Source organism: Cnephaeus nilssonii, assembly GCF_951640355.1.
Source record: "Cnephaeus nilssonii genome assembly, chromosome: 10".
Taxonomy (NCBI): domain Eukaryota; kingdom Metazoa; phylum Chordata; class Mammalia; order Chiroptera; family Vespertilionidae; genus Cnephaeus; species Cnephaeus nilssonii.
This window is the reverse complement of record NC_137081.1, coordinates 85,813,963-85,835,418: the sequence shown is the minus strand read 5'-3', so window position 1 is coordinate 85,835,418 and position 21,456 is coordinate 85,813,963. Positions and strand designations below refer to the sequence as shown.

The 21,456-nt window shown below is 59.3% G+C and overlaps 1 protein-coding gene across 1 annotated transcript in view; it reads right to left on the bottom strand.

Moving 5' to 3' along the window:
* The window catches only part of GLI2 (GLI family zinc finger 2), a 131,855-nt gene extending 110,895 nt beyond the window's left edge, over positions 1 to 20,960 (bottom strand). The window contains exon 1 of the mRNA XM_079783288.1: positions 20,841 to 20,960. The gene's annotated coding sequence lies outside the window, so the exon portion shown is untranslated. The remainder of the gene's footprint in view (positions 1 to 20,840) is intronic.
* Between the last annotated feature and the right edge of the window lie 496 nt (positions 20,961 to 21,456).

Here is a 21,456-nt window from a genome sequence, read left to right as displayed (position 1 = left end):
AGGAGCACGATCGGCCGTGATCAGCCCTCACCTTCTGACAGCCCAGGTGCACAGGAGAGAAAAGTTTCCGTCCTGGTGGGTGTCAGCACAGAGAGGCAACAGGGAGAGGGACCGTGGGGGCAGCCTGGGCGTGTGCGGGCTCGCCCCGGCCCTGACTCTGCTGGGATCCGGGAGTTAAAGTAGCGCCCCGTTGCCAAGGAGCCAGACCACTCCCTGTGCATCCCGGAGCAAACACTCAGGACACACCCACCACGCCCTACCCAGGGCAGGGCACTCTAACTTTGAGAAGAAAGGCAGGACCTCGGGATAAGGAAGGCTCCGAAGGGCGCTGGGAGCGCGGGCTGCCCGAGGCCTGGTCTGGGGGAGGGCGGCTGAGGCAGGACCGCCTGTCCTCCCGCTAGTCCGTGACTGCTGCAGCCGGGCCTCATGCTTTCCAATCCACGTCTCCAAGTCCCAGATTTGGCTTCCTCAGTCTGGGAACCCTGGCCTCAAGGACAGGGGTTGACAACTGTGTCCAAAATCCCAGGCAGCCCCTGCCTTTTCTTCCACCTCTTGTCAGACTTGGCGTTCCCAGCAGCCCCGGCTGCTCACTGACCTGAGAGGTGGGCGTGGGGTGGAGCTACTGCTGCATGCCTGCCCACCAGACTCCACAGCAGGGGACACAGAGGAGGAAGATGAGGTCAAGGCAGCTGTATGACCTGTGGGCAACCACACGCCTGCGATGGCAGGGACAGTAATCGTACCCTCGCCCCGGGGGGCAGGCACTGGGCTCCTCCCGGGACCTGGGGCTGCTCTCCAGCAGGATCTGGACCTGCAGCTGGGTCTGGAGCTGGCATGTGGTACGGCCACTTGTTGGAATCAAGGGTCAGTGGGTCAGCTCAGCAGCTGAGTTGCTGGAGGGGCAGAGGCACCCGCACACTCTGGCCACAGGTATCAAAGCTGTCGACCCTGCACCTGCCCTCCAATGACGACTGAGCTGGCACAGGTGGGGGTCAATGCCACCTGTGAAGTCCAAGTTTTGGTGTCGTCGTTGCAAATCACTTTCACCAATTCCCTTTGAGACCCGGGCCAAATCACTGCCCTCACAGGACTCACTACACACAGTCACGAGAGTTTCCCTCCATTCAGTCAGTTGATGATACAAGTAATCTACAGCCACGACACCTCTCACTGAGACGGAGGCCATTCCGTGAAAACTGCCGAAACCCGGTTCTTCCCACGGGTGTTAGCCTCTCCAGCACCCACCACTGCGGGTGGCCTTGCACTCCAAGCCCAGCTCAGACACAGATTCCACTCACACTGTCGATAGACTTTGCTCTAAAACTCACACTACACGTTATAGCCCAACATGCTTACATGTCTTAGGATCTGCGAAATTATCCAAAACTGTCCAGAAAGAGAAGAGAACACTAAAGCAAGGAGAGAGAGCCGTGTGCCCCGCGGTGTGGGGAGGAGAGGTGCCCCTGGAGCGTTGAGAACGAGCTGGCTGGCGTCTCCTTCCTTCCTCGGCCACTCCATTCCTGACTGCAAAGCACCACACGCAGATCGGATTTCACCGGCGCCTTCTGCCTTCCGATGGCGAAGCTGTGCCTCTGCTGGCTCCTGGCATCGCACTTCTAGAAACCTTTCTACGGGGTGAGCAGCCCTGCCTGGTGATTGATGACCATTTCGCAACTGCTATCAGTTTACTATTTTAACCAATATATCATAAATCAGGAAGAGGAATGCTGGGCCCAACTGGAGAGTGTAGCTTTCGCTCATTACTCGGGAGGATTATAGCCATTTCATAGAATCCATTATCTAGGGAAGGATCCTATTGGCGGGGGCCAGGGAAATTCATTTCATGCTTCGAAAGTTTGTGATGGGGCCGGCTAGAAAAAAGAACTAAATTGTTTGGAAGGTGGGGATCATGATTTGTTAAAAAAACACAAATGGCCATGATTGAGCTGTGTCCATTATACCAAATGGCACTCTGTACTCAAACGCTGGGCACCGTCCCCCCGGGCCAGCCCTGACCACGTCCCCCAGCTCCCGCAGCCGGACAGAGGGGGATCTCCCTGGCTGCCCCCTCCAGCCAGGCCACTCCCACCTCTCCCATCTGTCACAGTCCGTGGCCGTCTGCTCTTACCCGTCGGTCCTGTCTCAACAGGGCAACTAGAGGGAAGTCCCCACACAGCCACCTGGTGGGCCCTGTCCTTCCCACTGCTCCGAGGACCGGGCCCCACTTCACGGCCTCCCACGTCCGTCAGGCAGGCTCCTCTGTCTCCGCGGGCTCTCGTCCCAGGGGCAGTGGGTCTCCCATAAGCACACGAGCTCGTCCCCCGAGGGATGCGGACACGCTGGCCCTGCGGGAACGCCTGCCTGTCCCACGGAAGGTCTCTCCCGCTGCAGCCCCTGCTTCCCTGCCGCTTGCGGGTTCCCAGCCCTCCTCCTGGGCGCTGTCACGCTGACTGGACACCACTGCTGTCACCATTTCCCTGAAGGCAGCGCCAGGGAGACCTCACCTTCTCCCCTAACTTTGTTTCCAACCGACAAAGGGGAAAATACAGGTCCCAGGAGACGGCCCAAACCAGGCCAGGGGCTGCCTGTGCGTCCGAGGGGGGCGTTCCTCTGTGGCAGGGAGCAGGTGGCAGGTCTTGGGGCAGCAACCCGCACCGCCCACTGGAACAAGTCCCCCCACCGTTAGGACCCCTGGGGTCCTCTTTCCCGGGTGCTTTTAGTAAGCCCAAAGGAGGGACAATCAAAAAGAGAAGGAATGATAAGGCCCGGCCGGTGAGGCTCAGTGGTTGAGCGTCGACCTATGAACCAGGAGGTCATGGCCCGATTCCCGGTCAGGGCACAGGCCCGGGTTGTAGGCTCCATCCCCAGTGTGGGGCGTGCAGGAGGCAGCTCATCAATGGTTCTCTCTCATCATTGATGTTTCTGTCTCTGTCTCTTCCTCTCCCTTCCTCTATCTGAAATCAATAAAATTATTTTTTTTTAAAAGGAATGATGAAAGTGTCTTCTAGATTTTGCTGAGCCTCTAGAACATTCTTTTTGGATACGACTTTGTTTCCTTCTCTCCTAACCTCAACTTTCCCCAAATTTATTCCTCATGCGAAAACAGCATCTTCCCCAGGGAAGCTCCGTGTTACACACATGGTTTTCTAAGCAGCTCAGAGCTGCTCAGCTCAGCAGACAATAAAGATTCCCGTCTGGTTCCTGGCTGCTGGACCACGGGGAATCGGAGTGCGAAGACGGAGCCTCAGAAGCTCAGCTTTGCCAGATCTCAGAAGACACTCCTGGTTCAAAGTTCCGGCTGCACCCGGAGTTTGAGGGGCTTGGGAGGGGGGAGCAGGAAAGCAATCCTAGGCTTGAGGATGTTAATTTTCCTACCACCCCCTCCTGGCAGCCTCGCCCATCCCCATTGCGAAGCTGGAGTCTCTGAACTTCTTTCTCACTGTTTTCTCTTCAGGGCCTCCTCCCCTGCCCCAGTCCCTCTCTCCTCCTCTCCAGTCCTCAGTGGCCCAGCTCTGCTCCCTCCCGCGCCTCCTCCCCCGCCCCTTCCCACCAGGGCCCCTGCTTTGTGCTACTTCTTCTCCTGGCTCCAAGCTCTCAGCCACAGACTCGCAGGGAAGGGGAAGAAAGCAGCAGACTAGGCCCCTGTGGACAGGCGCAGCCTCCGGTTGCCACTTGAAGAGTTGCAGAAAAGCTGCCCTTCTCCTTTAACTTACCCCAATGACCAGGAGGGAGGAGGGATGCCGCCTGGAGGGGCGCGGGGCTGGGAGGGCACTGCCGGCCCAGAGGCCTCAGCGGGAGCCCCTGGATGGAGCAGCAGGAGGGAACATCAAGTGGCCGCTGGGAGGGAGGCGGGGCTGCAGGGATGATTTATGGCAGGGGAGGGTTTAGGAGCACAGGCTGGCTTGACTTGAGGGATCTGGTGCTGCTGGGGTGTGCTCCAGTGGGCGGGTGCCTTTCCCAGGCTGGGAGCCCCGCGAACCCTTCCGGCTGGGAGAGGCCCCAGGCTTGTCCTCCAAGGTCAGGGGCTGTGCAGGGAAAGGCCCGAGCTTGGGTGGCCTGGCGCCTCAAGCTCACGGCTCTGCAACCCCAAGACAGGGAGAGCGAGCTGGGTGGGACCTTAGGGGCCATCTGGACCAGAGGCTTGCTGGGTAAGGAGGGGAAACTGAGACCCAGGTGGGAGGGTGACTGGCCTCCAGGCCACTGTCCCCTCCTCTGGAAGGCCCTCTGGCCCTCTGCCGCTCCTCAGGGACGTTCGGAGCCAGGACCTTCGGACCCCACCCCAGCCTGCTGAAATCTCACTGAGTTTCAGATTTTTGAATGTGGGATCCTTTTCAGGCTGTGGGAGAGCCACTGCCTACCTGTCCTGTCCCTTTCCCTTCCACGGGAGGGAGACGTGGCAAGTCCTGGGACACGGAGTTCCCATCAGACGGAAGGTTGGAACCTCCCGTCTGCGGCTCACAGATCCCTGTGGCGGGTGGATCTTCCGGGTGAGGTCTGCCAGGCCTGCTGACCCCACGCCGCCCCCACCCGCCCCCACATGCCACGTGCGGAGCCCACAGCGGGCCCCACACCCAAAAGGGACTGCATGAGCGGCCCCGGCGGCGCCCAGCTCTGCAGCCCCGGCCAGCCCTGCCCAGGCCTGACACGGCCACCACCCTCCAAGCAGGGGCCCTGCCCGGAGTCAAGGCGCTTCCTGGGCCGGGAGGGGCGGAGATGGCCAAACCAGACGCGCTCAGGGAGTTGCAAAGGGTCAGCGGGCTGTCTCGGTCAATGACGCAGAGCTCATCCCCAAACCTCCTGGTCAGCAGAAAGGAAAGCAGACCCCTCCTGGGTGGCGCTGCTCAGATGGCACCGCAAAGCCCACAGAAAGCAAACAAAGGAAGCGACCCCCACTTTGCCGCGGCCTCAGGGGACGCAAAGCCAGGGAGGCTGGCGGAACAGGGAACAGAGCCTCCGTCCCTGTCCTGCAGGAACCGCCTCCCAGAATGGACACCTCCTCCCTGGGGGCGAGGATGCCAAGGAGCTCCTACAGTTCAGAATCCTGATCCTTCCGGCTGGGGTGCTGGGGGTGGGGGGGTTGGGGCTGGGGCAGGGGCGGGGCCAATCCGCACAGTTAAGAGCTGGCCTCCCAGCTGTTAGCCTGCTGGGAGCTCAGCTAGTGAGATTCTTCTCAGCTCAGGGCATGTGGCCACTCTGGGACCTCCGCAGGCACCATAACCACACTTTCAAGCATTCTAGGAGCTCAAGCTGCCTTCTTCCAACCCTCCCCACCGCCCAACCCCACGTCACACTGCTCCCTGACAGCAGCGAGGTGGCGGTCCCGATGTCTTCACCCTTCCTTGCCCTGGGCCTCCTCAGGGAACGCTCAGCCCAGGAGGCAGCGCTGAGATGGAGGAGCCTGCCCTGGCCAACCCCAACGCTGGCTGCCACCCATAACCGGCTGCTTCCTGGGCCCCACAGCCGCCTCCAGAGACAGCCGCTCCCACCCGACCCCGTTCAGGCCCTCCATAGGCAGCCACGGTGCAGGGGGCTTTAGAGAAACCCCCGTGACTTACAAGTGACCCAGAGGGAGCAAGTGCCATGCTAGCCTAACGACCTTCTCGGTTAGACAGGGCGAAGACTGCCAGGAAGCCCAGCCCCCAGCTCTCACATTCAGACACACCGGGTCGCACAGGGCAGCACCCACAGGCCCACCTGTGCCAGAGGGAGCGGTGAAAACAGACACAGCCTGGCAACAAAGCCATGGTGGCAGCCCCTCCCCCCGCCCACCAGGGCCATGCCCACCCCAGAAGCAGCTCCTGGATAGAAGGACCCCGGCAGCCCACCAGGGTGTCCAACTGGCCTCCCGCCCCCACTCCCCGCTCCCGGAGCCCCCTCCAGTGGGCTCCCTCCACACCCTACAACCCTGGCTCCACCATGGCCCCGTAGATGACATCCAAATCTAGTGACCACCCTTGGACACCTGTCTACTTCGCCAGTCGCCCCCAAACTGGCCTTTTCACTGCCCTAATGTGCCTGCAGGCCTGGCACGCACCCTCTCTCCTGCCATGGCCCTCCTGGGCCCTCCTAACTCCAGGTCCTCTGAGCGTGGCCTCCCAGGCTGGGCCTGCCTGGCTTCTGTGTGCCTTCAAGGGACGTATCGCAGCAGACCCTGTATTTTATTCTGACTGCAGGCTGTTCCCACTTACAAATGAGCCCTGTTCTTAAAGTTCAGCATTTTGCAAATCAATGATTTGGAACTCGAGTACACCTTTCCCATAGAGAACTGGGTAGGTTTCCAGGTGAGCCCGCAACAGCCCAGGGAACCACAATGTGGCTGAGCTGGTGCATATTTGCAGTGAAAACTTTTATCTTAAAAATACAAGGCTAGTAATTAAGCAGACTAAAGCCATTGAGCATTTGATTGAAACAGATAGAGCAGGGGGTCCTCAAACTTCTTAAACAGGGGCCAGTTCACTGTCCCTCAGACCGTTGGAGGGCCGGACTATAGTTTAAAAAAAACTATGAACAAATTCCTATGCACACTGCACATATCTTATTTTGAAGTAAAAAAACAAGACGGCAAAACCACCCGCATGTGGCCCACGGGCCATAGTTTGAGGACGCCTGAGAGACTGTGCTCCTGAAGCAAAGCAGAAGCTCATAAAAGCAGAGATGGCTTTGCATCTCAGGGTGAGGGGGGCGGCCCTGGGCCGGGGTCAGTGTGGGAGCTGGTGGGAGGACGGCAGCTGGGCGGTGCAGGAGAGTGACCTGACAGCTCTCAGGGGACTGCGAAGCAGACCTGTGCGCCCAGGGTCTCACACGGCCCCTCTCAGCCCGCCACGGGCACCCAGTCTTCTCCCGTGGCCTGCTGGCCCGAGACAGGAAGAGCTCCTCATCTGTAATGAGGTCGAAGGCCCTCCGGTGGGACTCCCATCGCCTCATCACCCGAGAGGCAGGTACTGTTAACACCCCTGAGCACCGAGGCTCACTGGTGAACAGCTGGAGGGGGCACAAGCGGACAGCCAGCCACGCGGCTGCCTCGGGAAGCTCTCCCACAGTTCATACTGCGGGCGACTGCGGGCCAGGCATCCTCTCTGTCCTCTGTGGGGAGGAGAGGGGAGACATAGGCTGCAACTTCATGCCTCCAGAGAACGCAAACAATCTACCACGTGCCTCAGAGCCCCAGTGGGGCCTGCGGCTGCCGACCTCTCTGAACCAGGGCCAGCCTCACACTTCACCCAGGTTGTTAAAAACCCCGCACTCACCCAGAATCGTGGGGTGACTGCTCAGCACAGGCACCAGTGAAGCCACGATGAATGACAGTGTGCAGCTCCTGAAAGATCTGAGAACGCAAGAGCTGGACCCCACCTGCCAGGCAAGGGGCCCTCGGCCGGCGCACCTGCACGGGAAGTGCTCACGGTGGGCCCATCTCGGCTGCAAAGGGCTTCTGGGTCCCGCAGCTCTTGTCAAGTCACCCCACGGGCAGGGGGGGGGGCAGATGGGCAGAAATGCTCAGCACACAGGTGAGGAAACAGGAGTGCCTGAAATCCCACAGCCAGCCGGTGGCAGGACAGAGAGCAGGGACTGCCTGGCCCCCAGCACCCTGCACAAGGCCCGGCACCCACTGGCAGAGGGGCAGGTAAATCATGCCCTTCTGTCAGGAGGAATCCGCTATGTAGGCATTTGTTCATGCCACAGACATTCAGTAAATGCCTTTGGGGCCAGAGCTCCCCCGAAGTTCATTCCAGGTCACCTCGGAGGCCTCCTGCACAGACCACTCTGTGACTTCCCTTCACCTGGAGTCCCAGACTCGGGGGCCTGGCTTCCCCCTGCTCACCCCCCAAGGCACAGGGGTGAGCAAGAGATGCGCAGGGAACAGGAAGAGCAGCCACAGCCAACTCCCCGGCGCTGCAGTGCAGGGCTGAGAGAGCGTCCGGCCACTGGGCCACCTCCCCTGTGCCATCTCCCAGCCGCTCACTAGAGCCTTGCCGGCCGGAGACGGGCACCTTTCCTTACTTGTTTACTTCAGGGAGAAAGAGGGAGAAAAGACGTGCACATGGGGCCACATCACGCCTTCTGTGGCGGACACACGTCTCCGCATCCTCCTCCCCAGCTGGGTGGCTCACCCCTCAGATGTATAATGAATCAGGCACTCGCACATTAATAAAAAATGACAAGCGATCATCTCATTGAAATCCTCTGAGCTGCTGGGCCGCAGACACGGTCCTTCTGCAGTTCCTCTGTGTTGCCCGTGGCGATCAGTCTGTGGGGTGGACAGGCCAGTGAGTGACATCTTGGCTCTTACCGGCAAGCAGGCAAGTTACCTTTGCAGGGTGGGCAACGCAGGGCCCGCGGGTTATGCCTTTTTCATCTCCATTAAGAAAGGGGCTGAGCTCAGCTGGCCCAGGTCCCCCAAGGTCAGTGAGGCAGCAGAGTTTGGGGGGGGGGGGGTGAGGGCTAATCCTGCCACGGCATTGGAAAGCCACCATGTCCGCGTCCCCAAGAGGCCGAGATCTGGCCAGACTTGGGAACTGAACCACCTGACTGCCTTTTTGTCTTAAAAAGCATATCGGTGAGCGAAAGGACTGGACAGGAGCCTGGGTGGCTACAGGGTGGTGGCCGCAGCCCGTGGGCCTGGCACTGGGACCCCCTCTCAGCTCCTCTCACCTAGAGCTGAATCGCACTGCGACCAGGACCAGGAGAAAGCCCCAGAGGCCCCCCGGGAAGCCCCCAGCCTGCTTCTGGGGCTGGCCGTCCATTCTGTGTTTTACACTCACTGCGGCATCTGCTACATGCAAGCCTTCCGCCCACTGTGGTGTTTTACAGGCAGCCTTGGAGCCTGGAGAGAGGAGCCGAGGGACACAGGCAGCCCCGGATGGCATTCAGGCCGCGTCCCTCACAGGCTGTGTGTTGGTGAGGCCACCAGGAGCCTCAGGCTCCGCTTTTGCACCATGGGTGACAAAGCCCCCGTGCAGAGAAGATGAATTCCGAGCTTTAACTCATCGCCCATCACGCTACCGTGGCACCATAAATGACAGCTGTCATTACTGGGGGCCTTGGTCTTGGTGGCCCAAGACTTTAAGAGCCCAGAAATCCAGCACACGGCCTTGGTCACTGTCATTTCCATCAGTGTCATCACCAGCACATCACTGGACACTCCCGCCTGTGGACACTGCCTTGGGGCCACAATGAATCAGCGTGGATTTTCACGACAGTCCTGCAGGTAGGGACGCTAACCCCTACAGGACTGGAAGAGGAGCAATTCATCTGGGGCCTCAGGAACTGAGTAACGGAGCCTAATGCCTTTCTCATCCCCACGTCTGGCACCGGTGCCGCCCTCCACTGCTCCAGAACCCTCGCCAACGCCCTAGTAACAAAGGAGCAGGCCAGTTCCCACCATGAGCCCTGCCTGGGTTTGCCCCTCGCACAGGACCCTCCCCCAGGTAAGCCAGTTACGCAGGCTCTTGACCCACCAGGGCAGCTGCGTCCTTGACCCACCGGGGCAGCTGCCAAAACGCCCACCCCAGGTTCCTCCACATTCATCCCTGACCATTCATCCCGCATGCTGGGCACTTCTCCAGAGCGCCTCCTGATCGCTCCAGGTCACGTGACCGCTGCTGAGTTCCGCCCCCAGAGTCCTGACAGTGGGCCTGGCCCGAGGGAGACTCCGAGCTTCTCTAAAGGGTACTGAGCGCAGGCAGCTCCAGGGCCTGGGCCAGCGCTCAAGAGTGAACCGCAGGGACCACAATGAAGGCGCAGCAAAGAGGACTGGCCCGTTGTGCTGTAACAGGACCCAGGCCACGCAAGGGGAGACACGAAGGGCCAACGTTCACACGGGACCCAAGCCATGCCCTCAGCCTCACTCTCAGCTATGGATCAGATGAGTCTGGACACGGCCTTGGTCCTTTACCACTGCCTCCTGTCTGGAGGACCCTAGTAATACTGGCCACACCTCTCTGGTCCACCCAGTCAGCCCTCCACACGGCAGCTGGGGGAGCGCGCGTGCCTGCCTGGCCTCTGCAATGACCGGTGGAGCAGACAGGCCGGGGTGGCGGGGGGTGGGGGTGGGGGCGCTGCATTTCTGCATGTGCTTCAGTACTGTTTGCACATGCTCTGAAAAGTACGTATGACTTTTTAGTAACAAGAAAGGGGATAATCTATGGGGTTGTTGTGAGGCTTAGCTGCCTCATTCATCACTCATTCATTCATCCAGCACAGCGCCCCGGCTCTGGTTGCAGGAAGTAGCCCCTTCCTACCGGAGTGGAAGGAAGGGCCATATTTAGGTGCCAACGACATTCAAGACAAAGGAAGGAGGAAGACAGAGTGCTCCCAGGCAGGAGGCCTGGGCTTCTGCTTTCATAGCCACCTCAATGTCTGACCTCAGCGTGACCCCTGACGCCCTGAGGCCTGAGTGGCCTCACCTATAAAAAGGACAAAGGCTCCTCCCATCTCTGAAGCTGCCAGATGTTTGGTCCCAGAAAATACCAAGTAACTTGGGAGGCCCAGCCTGGAGCCATCCCCTTCAGAAGCCTGACAAGAACATCCCTGTAATGAAGCCATTAGCCAGGACATCCTGAGGCGCGGGGAGTCGACGCCCCACTTGGCTGTGCCTTGGCAGAGCCTGGCTCAAGCCTGAGCCCGGTGCAGAGGCACAGCCGGGCAAGCACGCTCCAGTCCTGCCCGAGCCTGGAACACACAGGAGACAATCCATTGCAAAACCTGTGCCTCGGGGTGGAGCCTGCCCTACATTAAGAAACACTTTCCAAATGAGATAATTATTTAATAGGTAATAAACAGAGTGGGGAGGGGCAGAGGGAATTCAGATGATTAAGTGCCTGTGCCCCTGGCACTGTGTGCCTTCCCCAGAGCTGGGCCTCCCGCCCTCACCTTTTAGTGCCTTCTCACTCCCAGCTCACCTCCGCCACTTCCCAGGTATCGTGAACCAACCCACTGGCCACTGGGCTGCACAGAGGGCCCGAGTCTAAGAGCCCACAGCAAGGCACCAGCTGACTCAGAGCATCGGGCCTGGCCTCCAGCAGCTCTGCAGTTTCTCTGCCCGTTCCGCCTGGTGGTGGTGGTGCGGGGGAGGGAATTACAAGGCCCAAGAGCGAATGTGGAGGGATGTGACCAGACAAGGGTGGAGCTGGAGTGCAGTGGGCAGAAGTCAGAGGGTACCAATGTCCACTGCTTGATCCTGGCCCAGGAGTCCTGTGTCCTCAGGACTCTGCCCATTCCAACTCCACAGGGTGCAGAACGGGGCTGTCACAGGAGGCCTTGAGCAGTCTCTGAGTCTGGGGACATGGTGTGGGGGAGGAGGCAGCACCCACCAATCAGGTGCCAGGACCATGGGCAGTGCCTGCATGCACATGCAGCAGCACAGGTTTGTTTAAATCTTGTTTCTTGACAAGTAAGGACACTGAACCTCAGGAGGTTAAGTGACTTATCCAAGGTCACCAGTCCCAGGACTCGATCCCACCCTTGCCTGGCTCCAAAACATGGGCTCTTTCTACAGCACCAAGCTCTGTACTGACGCCCACTCCCCTACCCACCCGGGCACTTGGCAGGTGCTCACCAGTGTGAACTCCCTTCCCCCCTCAACCATTCTAGACAGATGCCAGTCAATCCCAATCTCAACCCACCAAAGGTGCTTCAAGCAACTCCTCAAGGAGAGCTCTAAGCGTTGCAAGTGATGAGAAGCAACATGACTGAGTGAAGGGCCTAACGATCTGAGTGGGTCACAAAGAGAAACAAGTAGAAGTATAAGCAAATGGTAAGGAGGGTTTGCAAGGGCCAAGGGTCATGATCAGGCTGTGAGTGCAAAAAGAAATCAGAAAATAGTGAGGGGGTGGTTGGCCTACTGGGGGCTACACTTAGAAAGTGGGACCTGGATGGAAATGGCTAGAACATAGTAGTGGTCAATGAAAAATGTGTAGGTGGGGGACAGATGGGTGAAGAGGGTGAATGGATGGACGGGTGAATGAATGGGAGGCTGGGTCGATTGGTGGTTGGATGGATGGATGGATGGATGGGTGGGTGGGTGGGTGGATGGGTGGGGGGATGGGTGTGTGGATGTGTGGGTGGATGGATGGGTAGGGGGATGGGTGGGTGGATGTGTGGGTGGATGGGTGGGTAGGGGAATGGGTGTGTGGGTGGATGGATGGGTGAGGGGATGGGTGTGTGGATGTGTAGTGGAAGGATGGGTAGGGGGATGGGTGGGTGGATGTGTGGGTGGATGGGTGGGTAGGGGAATGGGTGTGTGGGTGGATGGATGGGTGAGGGGATGGGTGTGTGGATGTGTAGTGGAAGGATGGGTGGGGGGATGGGTGTGTGGATGTGTGGGTGGATGGGTGGGTAGGGGAATGGGTGTGTGGGTGGATGGATGGGTGAGGGGATGGGTGTGTGGATGTGTAGTGGAAGGATGGGTAGGGGGATGGGTGTGTGGATGAGTGGGTGGAGGGGTGGTTAGGGGGATGGGTGTGTGGGTGTGTGGTGGAAGGGTGGGTGGGGGGATGGGAGGACGGAAGGTCTATAGTCAGGGCATTTCCTCTTCTCTCTGTCTCCACCGCTCATCCCTACCTTATTCTTCTCTTTCCTCTCCTCCACAGCCATTCGGCTCAGAACTCCCAGGTCTTTTGTAGGTGCCCACAGAGGGCCGTCAATGGCTTCAAGGACTAGATTCATAGCCCTGCATAGGTTGGAGTATCTCATGAAGTCATGCTCTGGTCTGCAGACTAGCACAGCCAAAAGGCACGGAGGGATGAGCTTTTCCTCGCAGCCTTCCCCATCCCGTCTTCAGCAGGCCCCCAGCTCACACCTTCATTATCTCTGCCTGCCCAGGCAGCTTCCACCTCAATATAAATCAAAGGGCCCCTGGCCTCAGTTCAACTCAAAAACAGCTTATTCCTCCAGGGCCTGAAAAGGAGCCAAGTCCGCCAACGGTCCAAGTTGCCCATTCTGGGCCTGTCTGGTTTTTCATCCCCATTCCAGCCTCACAAGGCTTCTTCTGATGCCCCTGAGAAAAGCAGAGACAGCCAACAGAAGCACCTGGGAAAACACTGGTCTGCACAATAACAGGGAGCAGGGGACAGGAGGTGCAATGACACAGGGCTCAGGACTGCAGTAGCCCGGAGCTCGGGGGGCCTGGGGTTCTTGGTGCTGTGGGATATCCCATGGGAAGCTGGGCCAGTCCCCTCACACAGTGGCCGGTCTAAGGGCAGGAGAAACACGGGGGAAGGAGGGAGGTCCGTTTTAGAATGAGGCCCTGATCTTCCAAATCCCTCCCCGGCCCACCTGACTCCCCAAGGGCCATCCAGCCTCTGGGCCCAGGAACAGCCTCCTAACCCCGGCCTGGCATGGCTGCCCGATCCTCACCTGGAGCCCGGCGGGCAGGCACAACAGCGGGAGATGAGCTGGGCCATACGACTCTGACTCAGGAGGCAGCCCCCGGGGCGGGCATTAGAGCGCACCTGAGACTTCTGAGGCAGGCATGCCGTGCCTTCAAACACTCGTGGGCGACACAATGAGAGGAGCTCCAAGGAACAGGAAGAGGAGGAGGGCGTTCTTGGGGCGGCTCAGCCTGAAGTGGCAGAAAACAAGCGGGATGGGCGGCAGGGGGAGCTCAGGCAGGAGTGGAGTCAGCAGCCCAGGGTTGCATTTAAGTTGCAGCACCGTGTAAGTACCCCGCCGCCCCGAGCCTCAACTTTCCCCTCTGTAAAATGGAGACAAGCACAGCGCCTTGGTATTACCAAGAGGACCTGAGCTAATGCAGCTCAAAGTAAGCGTTGCGTGAATGGTGGCTGGTCTTGTGAATAATGGACCTGCTTTCTTAACGAGCTCAATAGAAGGTATGCACGCCTTACCGCGGAGAGGCGGCCTAGCACGGGGTGAGGGCAGAGGTCTGGGCTCGGACAGCCAGGGTGGGAAGCCTGGAGCCACCTTACTGCTGTGGGACCCCAGGCCAGTCACACAGCCCCTCTGGCCTCCATTTCTTCAACTGTCTAATGAGGAACATGAGACCATTTTCTAGGGCTGTGGGAGGATTATATAAGCAGACGCATGTAAACAGAGCAGTGCCTGGAACCACAGAGGCGTTAGCTCACAGTGCGTGGTCATGTCAATCTTCCTGGGAGGCCCCAGCCCGTCTCAGGGTGCTGCCTGTGGGAAAAACCCTTTGGGAACCCCACATTTTGGGGACTGGTCCAAACCCTAGGAATATCCTTAGTGATGGGAAGAGGGTGCTTTGAGGGTGCCTTTCACCCCAACCCCCGCCCATTCTGTAAATGTGGGAGCACTGAGCCACGGGCCTCACCTGGACGTGTGCTGACGATGACCCAGCTGCACAGACCATTTAGGTAACGAGTGTGACCGTGGCCGGTTCCACTGGCTCTGAAGATAAGGCTGAGGACAAGCACCACCTCGCTGAGCAGGCTGGGAGCCGCGCCAGGGCAGTTGGAGCTGAGGGCCCTGCGTGCACCCAGGCACCCGCCCCCTCACAGGAGCGGTGTGTACCCCTCATTCCTGGGGACCTTCCCAATGCTGTGAACTGTTTGTCTACGAGCTTGTGTGTCTGCCGGACTTTATGTCTTCCTCTCCTGATGTGCTATGTCCTTAAAAACCCGGCCTCCGTAAACCTCCTCTCCTGTGAGGCAGTCCGGTTCATCCTCCGATGGCCCGAGGAGATCTAGGTCCAGGTGGGCCTGAGCCTTGCTCCTCCCCGCCCCAGGGATCCCGAGTGTCCGGCAGAGGGCTAAGCCGGGAATGTCCACGTGTGGTCCCAGGCCCACCGCGTCAGCATCATCTGGGACTTCTCAGACTTTTAGCTCACTCCAGGCCCCCGCCCACCCCACCAGACACACAGCAGACCCTGGAAAAGGCAATGAGGCACCTGCCTTCCTCCCAGCCTCTTCTCATCCTCAGACGCCTCCCAGCGTTAAAAATGGAAAAACTCAGAACACACACAGTGGAGACCAAGAACATGGGGTGGCATGAACCGACCCAGCGCAGCCGCAGCCCGGCAGGCTTCCCAGGGCCACCCTGGGCCCGTGATTTCATCTGACGGTCACAGGCTGTGGAAAGGAGACATCCCGCGCTCAGCGATGACCGTGACTGAGAACAGCACCTCTGGGGCCCCTCCGAAGGGGGCCTCCATCCCTCAGAGAAGGCCCAGCGGAAGCTGGCAGGCAGGTCTCCCTGGAGATGGGCCCCAGGGGCACTGGAAAGATGAGGACCCTGCAGGCCTGCAGGGACGCTGGCCCGTGCCTGGACCCTCACACCTGCTGCCCTCTTTGCCTTTCAGGCTTTGGCAAACTCCTCTCTAACCTGAGACTCCGCTGGGGATCCACCTCCTCCAGGAAGTCTTCCTTCCCTCCAGGCTCCGCCCACCCTGGGCTGCTCCTTGGCTGTCTTTGCTCTCACTTTCCTGCATCGTAACTGTCTACACACCTGCCTGGTTTGCTTCTATCAGACCGAGCAATGTGAGGGCAGGGATCTGTCTTATTCCCCACTGTATCCCCTGGTACACACTAGGCACTCAATAAATGCTGGCTGAATGAAGGAGTCAGACATGTGCACAGGAACAGCCAGGGCCCACCAAGGACAGTGAGTGCCGGGTGTCTTCCCTGCCATGGCAGAGCTGCCCCACCCACCACCATGCAACCTTCCCCAGACCCCAGGCCCCAGCCGTGCCAGCCACATCTGTGACCATCAGCCCCGCATCCTTCACAGGTGCTGGCAGGGGTGGAGGACAGCACGTGGCCCAGGAGGGGACCCCAAGCATGGGGGCCATGTGGAAAGGGGCTCAGCACACGTGTGCAGAGAAATGCTTCTCTCCCTCCTGATTTCAACCGCTTGGAGAAGCCAAAGGGAAACTTTGACTGGAGAATGCAGAAAAACATGACCGTGCCACCCAAAGGTTTCCCGGCGTTTCTTTTCCTTGACAGACAAAGGCCTATGACTCAATGCACTTCGACAAACAAAAGCCCAGTGAGGATCATGAGACCATTGAGGATCAGCAGCGGAAAGCACAGCGCTGCGGTTCCATGCCAGCCCTCCCGGCCTCCCGCCCAGGCCCGGAGCCAGGCTGCAGGGGGATTTTCCTGTGCTCCCTCACAGGAAAGGGGTGCCCCAGTCTCTGCTTCCCATCCGATGGTGGAACGGAGCCACAAAATCTCTCCTCCACCTGTTCCCAGAACTCCTCACCACCCTCACACCTTCCCTGCTTCCCTCCCCAGGCCTCAGTCCCTATCTGAACTCAGAGCTCCTGTCCTGAACAAACGCCCTGATCTCGGCAGCCCCAGCCTCCACACCTGTGCCTTCTTTGTCCCCCTGAGTCACCTGGCCATCCTGCAGCCCTGGCTTCGCCCATACCTCCCCTCCGGAAAGCCACAGCCATGCAGGTCATCACATCACTGAACCCCACGGGCCAGCTCGGAGCTGGCTCCTCAACCCCCTTGCCATCCAGCCCCTCTCGAGGGATGATAAGAGGGGCGCAGAGAGGGTCAGGCACTTGCAGTTTCCCAGGGACACACCGAGAGGGGACCGGTTGTGCCCACACACAGGCACAGTGAGCGCTGGCTGGCTCTGCGGGGGTGTGGCAAAGGCCTGCTGCCCTGCCGAGGTACAGGGGCTGCTCCGTGCCGTGAGCTCCAAGGTCCCTCCTCAATGGGACATCTGTGTTCCAAGCCAAAGGAACGAACCTGAAATGGTGGAATGCCAGGCTTCAGCCCCGGGTGGGCTGGCCGAGAAGCTGCCCCTGCTGTCTGCTTACCCGCAGCCCTGCCGCTGGCACACGGGCACCGGCTCCCAGTGCCACCCCTCAGAAACGCTCTCATCCCTCAGGCCTGTGCTGACTTCACTGGTCCCCAGGGTCATGTCATCCGACATGGGGTGCCAGCAGGAGGCCTGGCTCCCATTGAGCGGTGAGAGGCAGCCCCGGGCTGGGGGCAGGATGGGTTTTAGCACCTCCGCTGGCCTGAAGTGGCCCCAGCCAGGCCCAGCACAGAGCTGGCCCTACACGTGGAGCCTGGGGGTGCTCCCTCACAGGAAAGGGGTGCACCAGTCTCTGCTTCCCATCTGTCTGGGTGAGCAGGACAACCGGCACACTCCGCCCTGTCCTCCTCCTGTCAGATCCCCTGCAGGAATCCAAGCGTGGGGTTTGCCACTGAGAGCCCCCCACGCAGGAGAGACCCCCACACAGGAGAGCCCCCCAGGCAGGAGAGACCCTCACGCAGGAGAGCCCCCCACACAGGAGAGCCCCCCACACAGGAGAGCCCCCCACGCAGGGAGCCCCCCACGCAGGGAGCCCCCCAGGCAGGAGAGACCCCCACACAGGACAATGTTGTCCAGGATCCTGGGAGATGGGGCTCAAATCTCAGGGCTCCAAGACTCCCTGCAGGGCCCTACCCTCCCGCTCCGGGCCTGGGGCTTCCCCTCAGCGTGGAGCTCGGGGCCCTGGGCCCACGGCCCGCCTCCCAGCCTTAGCTACTCTTGAACTGACCAGTGTGTCTTTGATGTGCTGTGATGCCCCCCGATGCTGACGAGCCTGCCCTGGACATCCCCAGAGGCCTCTGCTCAGCTCTGCCCACCCCCGCAGGGGTTCTTGGCAAACCCTCTTCCTAAGGCTCGCTCCACCACAGCTCTCTGCCCTCAACGTCACCTCTGAGAGCCTTCCCTGACTTCCAGTGCGGAGGCTCCTGTCACCCCCACGCCCAGCCCGTGTACTTCCCTCCCAGCAGCCCTCACTGACACTGTACATGTCACAGGTGAGCGCAGCATCTCCAAGGCAGCAAGGACTGCAGCCCACTGCGCCCCCCCCCACCCCAGGCTCGGGACTGTACGAGGACATCACGTGGGGCCTCTCCCTCCGCCTCCCCTCATGCTTAGTTCAGCACAAGACAGGCCCAGGGGCAGGGAGCAGGCCAAACCCATGTGTCCCCCAGGGCTGTCTCAAGGCCCCGGCCTCCACGGGCCCCGGGCAGGGCTGCATCCCAGGAGCCATCCGAGGAGCCGGCACAGGAGCCGCCGTGACTGCCGAGCCGGGCTCTCCCTGAGCAGGGGCCGCTGTCGCCCTCGGCTCTGATCTCACTGGAGCCCACGGGCTGCATTTTTGCATTTTTATTTTCCAAAAAAGTCAAACGAAACAGAGCACTGAACATTCCTCTTGGGGAGGCCCCACAGCCCCAGCCCAACCCGGCCTTCCGCACAGGCTCGTCGGCGGGTCCCCGCCGTCCTGGGCTCCCGACTCCATCCCGACGGTTCCCCTGGCAAACTGCAACGTTCACATTGTTTCATTTTAATTTTCATGACTCTTCTTTGGCTTTTGGGTGGAAAATGTAAGCAATTCTGCACAAGATTTTTTAAAAAACTTCACAGAGGAGCTTATAATGAAAAGCAACAGTCCACCCCCCCGCCCCCGCCCCCGCCCCCGCCTCATGTGCTCTGGAGGCACCTACTTTTAACTTTTAAAACTTCTACTTTCAGTTGCTCTGACGGCTGTCTGATCTATATAAGGAATATATTAAAACATCATGGTTGGAGTCTTTGATCGTATGAGCTCAGTGTTTCCGATTTATCAGTCATTTATGTGGAGCACAGCTCAGTTCACTGGAGCCTCCCAGCCACACCTTCATCCCGGGGTCCTGATGACCGACCAGCGCCTCCGCCCAGCTCCCGGGCCCTCACCCCGCGCACCCACCTGACTCAGGAGGCAGCGGCAGTTTGCGCCCTGCCGTCACCCCACTCCGGTCTCCCTGCTGGGGTCCCAGCCCTTCCCTTCCTTCATCTACCCCCTTACTTTGCATCAGAGGACCCTGAAGTAACTGCCTAAGAAAGATTGGGGGAGGTAAGAGTTCTGAATCCTCCCTGCATGACTGGAAAAGTCCCTCCCCGAGTGAGGGTTAGTTAGGCCGAGTCTGCTAATCTTCCTCCTGCCTCCGCACAGGATGCGCAGCAGAGGGGGTACAGGGTAACCCTCCCACCTTTGCAGACCACCTTGGTTTTTGTTTCCTATTCTCGGGGAATTTTTAGAAGTGTCCCTTTATTTTTGGTTATCTGAAATTTTACAAACACAACCAAATGGGATTTTTTTTTTTAAAGTGCTAGGCTCATTGAGGATTATTTTAATGTGAGGATTTTGTCCTAATATGGGCAATTTTCTTGTATTAATTTTTAAATATTTTTCTCTTATCTGTTTTCAGTTTCAGTTTCTGGAACTTCCATTAATTACATAATTACCTGCATTAATATTCTAGCTTTCTCACTCTCCTCTCATATTTCTCTTTGTCTTTACCTTTTTATTCTTTTTTTCCCATGGTTTCCAAAATCACCTTCCATCCTAAAAAAACTTTTCATTTCTACCATCATATTTTTCACCTAAAGCTGGTTTTTATTTTCTGAATACTCTGACTTCGTAGCAGCCTGTTCTTGTTTTATGGATGCAGTGCGCTCTCCATCTTTCTGAGGCACCAAGAGGGCTGTTTTCCGCTTACACTGCATCTCTCCTTGAATTCCGTTTCTTCCAGGACTATACTTCACCCACGGTCTACACTGACACGGCTCTTCCACGTAGCTGGCTGCACGCAGATGTCAGTTAAACCTTGGAATCTATGCATGTGTAGAGATGCGACTGGGAACCTGGCTGGGAGTTCTGCAGGCGAGTGGGGCTGGCCCAGGGGAAGCGTCAGCTACGCCCGGGGGTCCCTAAAGGCCCGAGGGCGTGAGGCTCGGCTCTGGGCCCAGCACACACGCTCTGTCCCGGTGACCCAAGTCAGTTTAGCTTCTCTGTGGAAGAATCCAGTTATCAACATCAACACTGTTGGCATAAGAGATAAAACACCTGATGCCGGTCACTCTCCACAGGGGAGTCAAGAGGAAGAGAGGGGTCAACTGCCATTTAATCTTTTGTACGCCGCTGTGAATACACAGCCGTGAAGCTGACCGTTCAGCCACTTGTAAGTGTACGGCTCAGTAAGGACAAGCACACGCACAGTGTGGTGCTGCGATCGCCACCCGTCGCCAGAGCCGTTTCCTCTTCCTGCCCTGCAACCTCCCACCCTCCAACAGTGACTCCCCCCCCCCCCCCCCCCAGCCCGCAGCCGCTCCCTCCTTGCCGCGTCTATGGACCTGACTGTGCTGGGCAGCCCACGGAGGTGGAATCAGCAGCATGTCTTGGTGACGGCTGACGGACCACTGAGCACCATGTCCTCAAGTGCATGCATGTGCAGAACTCCCTTCCTTCTTAAGGCTGAGCGACATTCCGGCGTGTGGACACACTGTGTCACCGTTTCTCTGTTGTCCATTTACTCATTCCCCCTCGTCCGGCACGGCTCAGGCTGGCCCGGGGAGCAGGGCGCCACTCGGATTGGTGGCCCATTTACTCTTAAAGCGACGGAGAGGCCCTGCCACCAGCTCCCAGAGGAAGGCGTGCTGCCCAGGTCACCAGAGACAGGTCTCACCCCTCCCAGCTCCGTCCCCTCACAGGGAACGTGTCCACTGTGCGCGTCCAGACCGCTCCACGGGATCGGCCCGAGGCCCACATCTCCTTTCCCGGTGCCCGGCCAGGCCACCGTGCGGGGCTGACAGAGGCAGCCACGTTTAGAGGAAACGCAGAGCTGCCGCCACGCTCAGCAGAGAAGGCGAAGGAGACTCCCCCTCAGCTCTTCCCGCCCCCACGCCCCGTCCTGCCAGATTCCTCTGCAGAAACAGCCGAGAAGGAATGAACAATGAAATGCAGACCTAGCTTCTCTTCTCGGTCCTGAATACCCTGCCTCCACCCAAAATAAAATGGAAGGCTGGGAGAGAGGGAAAACCCAGGCCAGAGTCCGGACGGCCACCTTGCTGCGGCCTGGATGAGTGTCACTGACCTGGACGCCACCTCCTGTCTGATGCGGCGGGCGAGGCTGCATAACTCCTGACCTCACGGCATTCTTATGTCGGAGCCCCGTCCTGCTGGTGCGTCACAGCCAGGCCGCGCCTCTCCTCCCGGCTGTCCCACCAGCAGCTCCGGGGGGCCAGGCTGAGAAGAGCTTTCCCACCAAGTCCCGAGGACAGGAGCGCCGACGCCTGGCTCAGACAAGCGGTATCAGGATGCAGCCTGGATTGTTCACCCCTCTTCCCCCACCTTCCAGGGGAGGCCGGCAGCTCCTTAGGGCTGCTCTGAGCACCGGCCACCCTAAAAGATAGACCAGAGCACGGTGTGGGGCAGCGACATCTGCTACACCCTCCTCCACGGGCCGCCCCTCTCCGGGCTTCAGAGACACATGTGGGGAGGGAGGGGCGCTGGTGGGGACCCAGATGCGTTCTGAGCCTCCAAGCTGGGCCCTGGCCGCAGCTGGATCAAATCAACTCCCTGGCTCCAAACAGGAACCCCCACCCCTGCCCCCCACGCAGCCAGGACAGGAGCATCTGAGGACCAGAATCTCCCGGCCCGCTGGGAAGGGCTCGGCCGCTTTCAACACGGACATGCCTGTTCCCACCTCC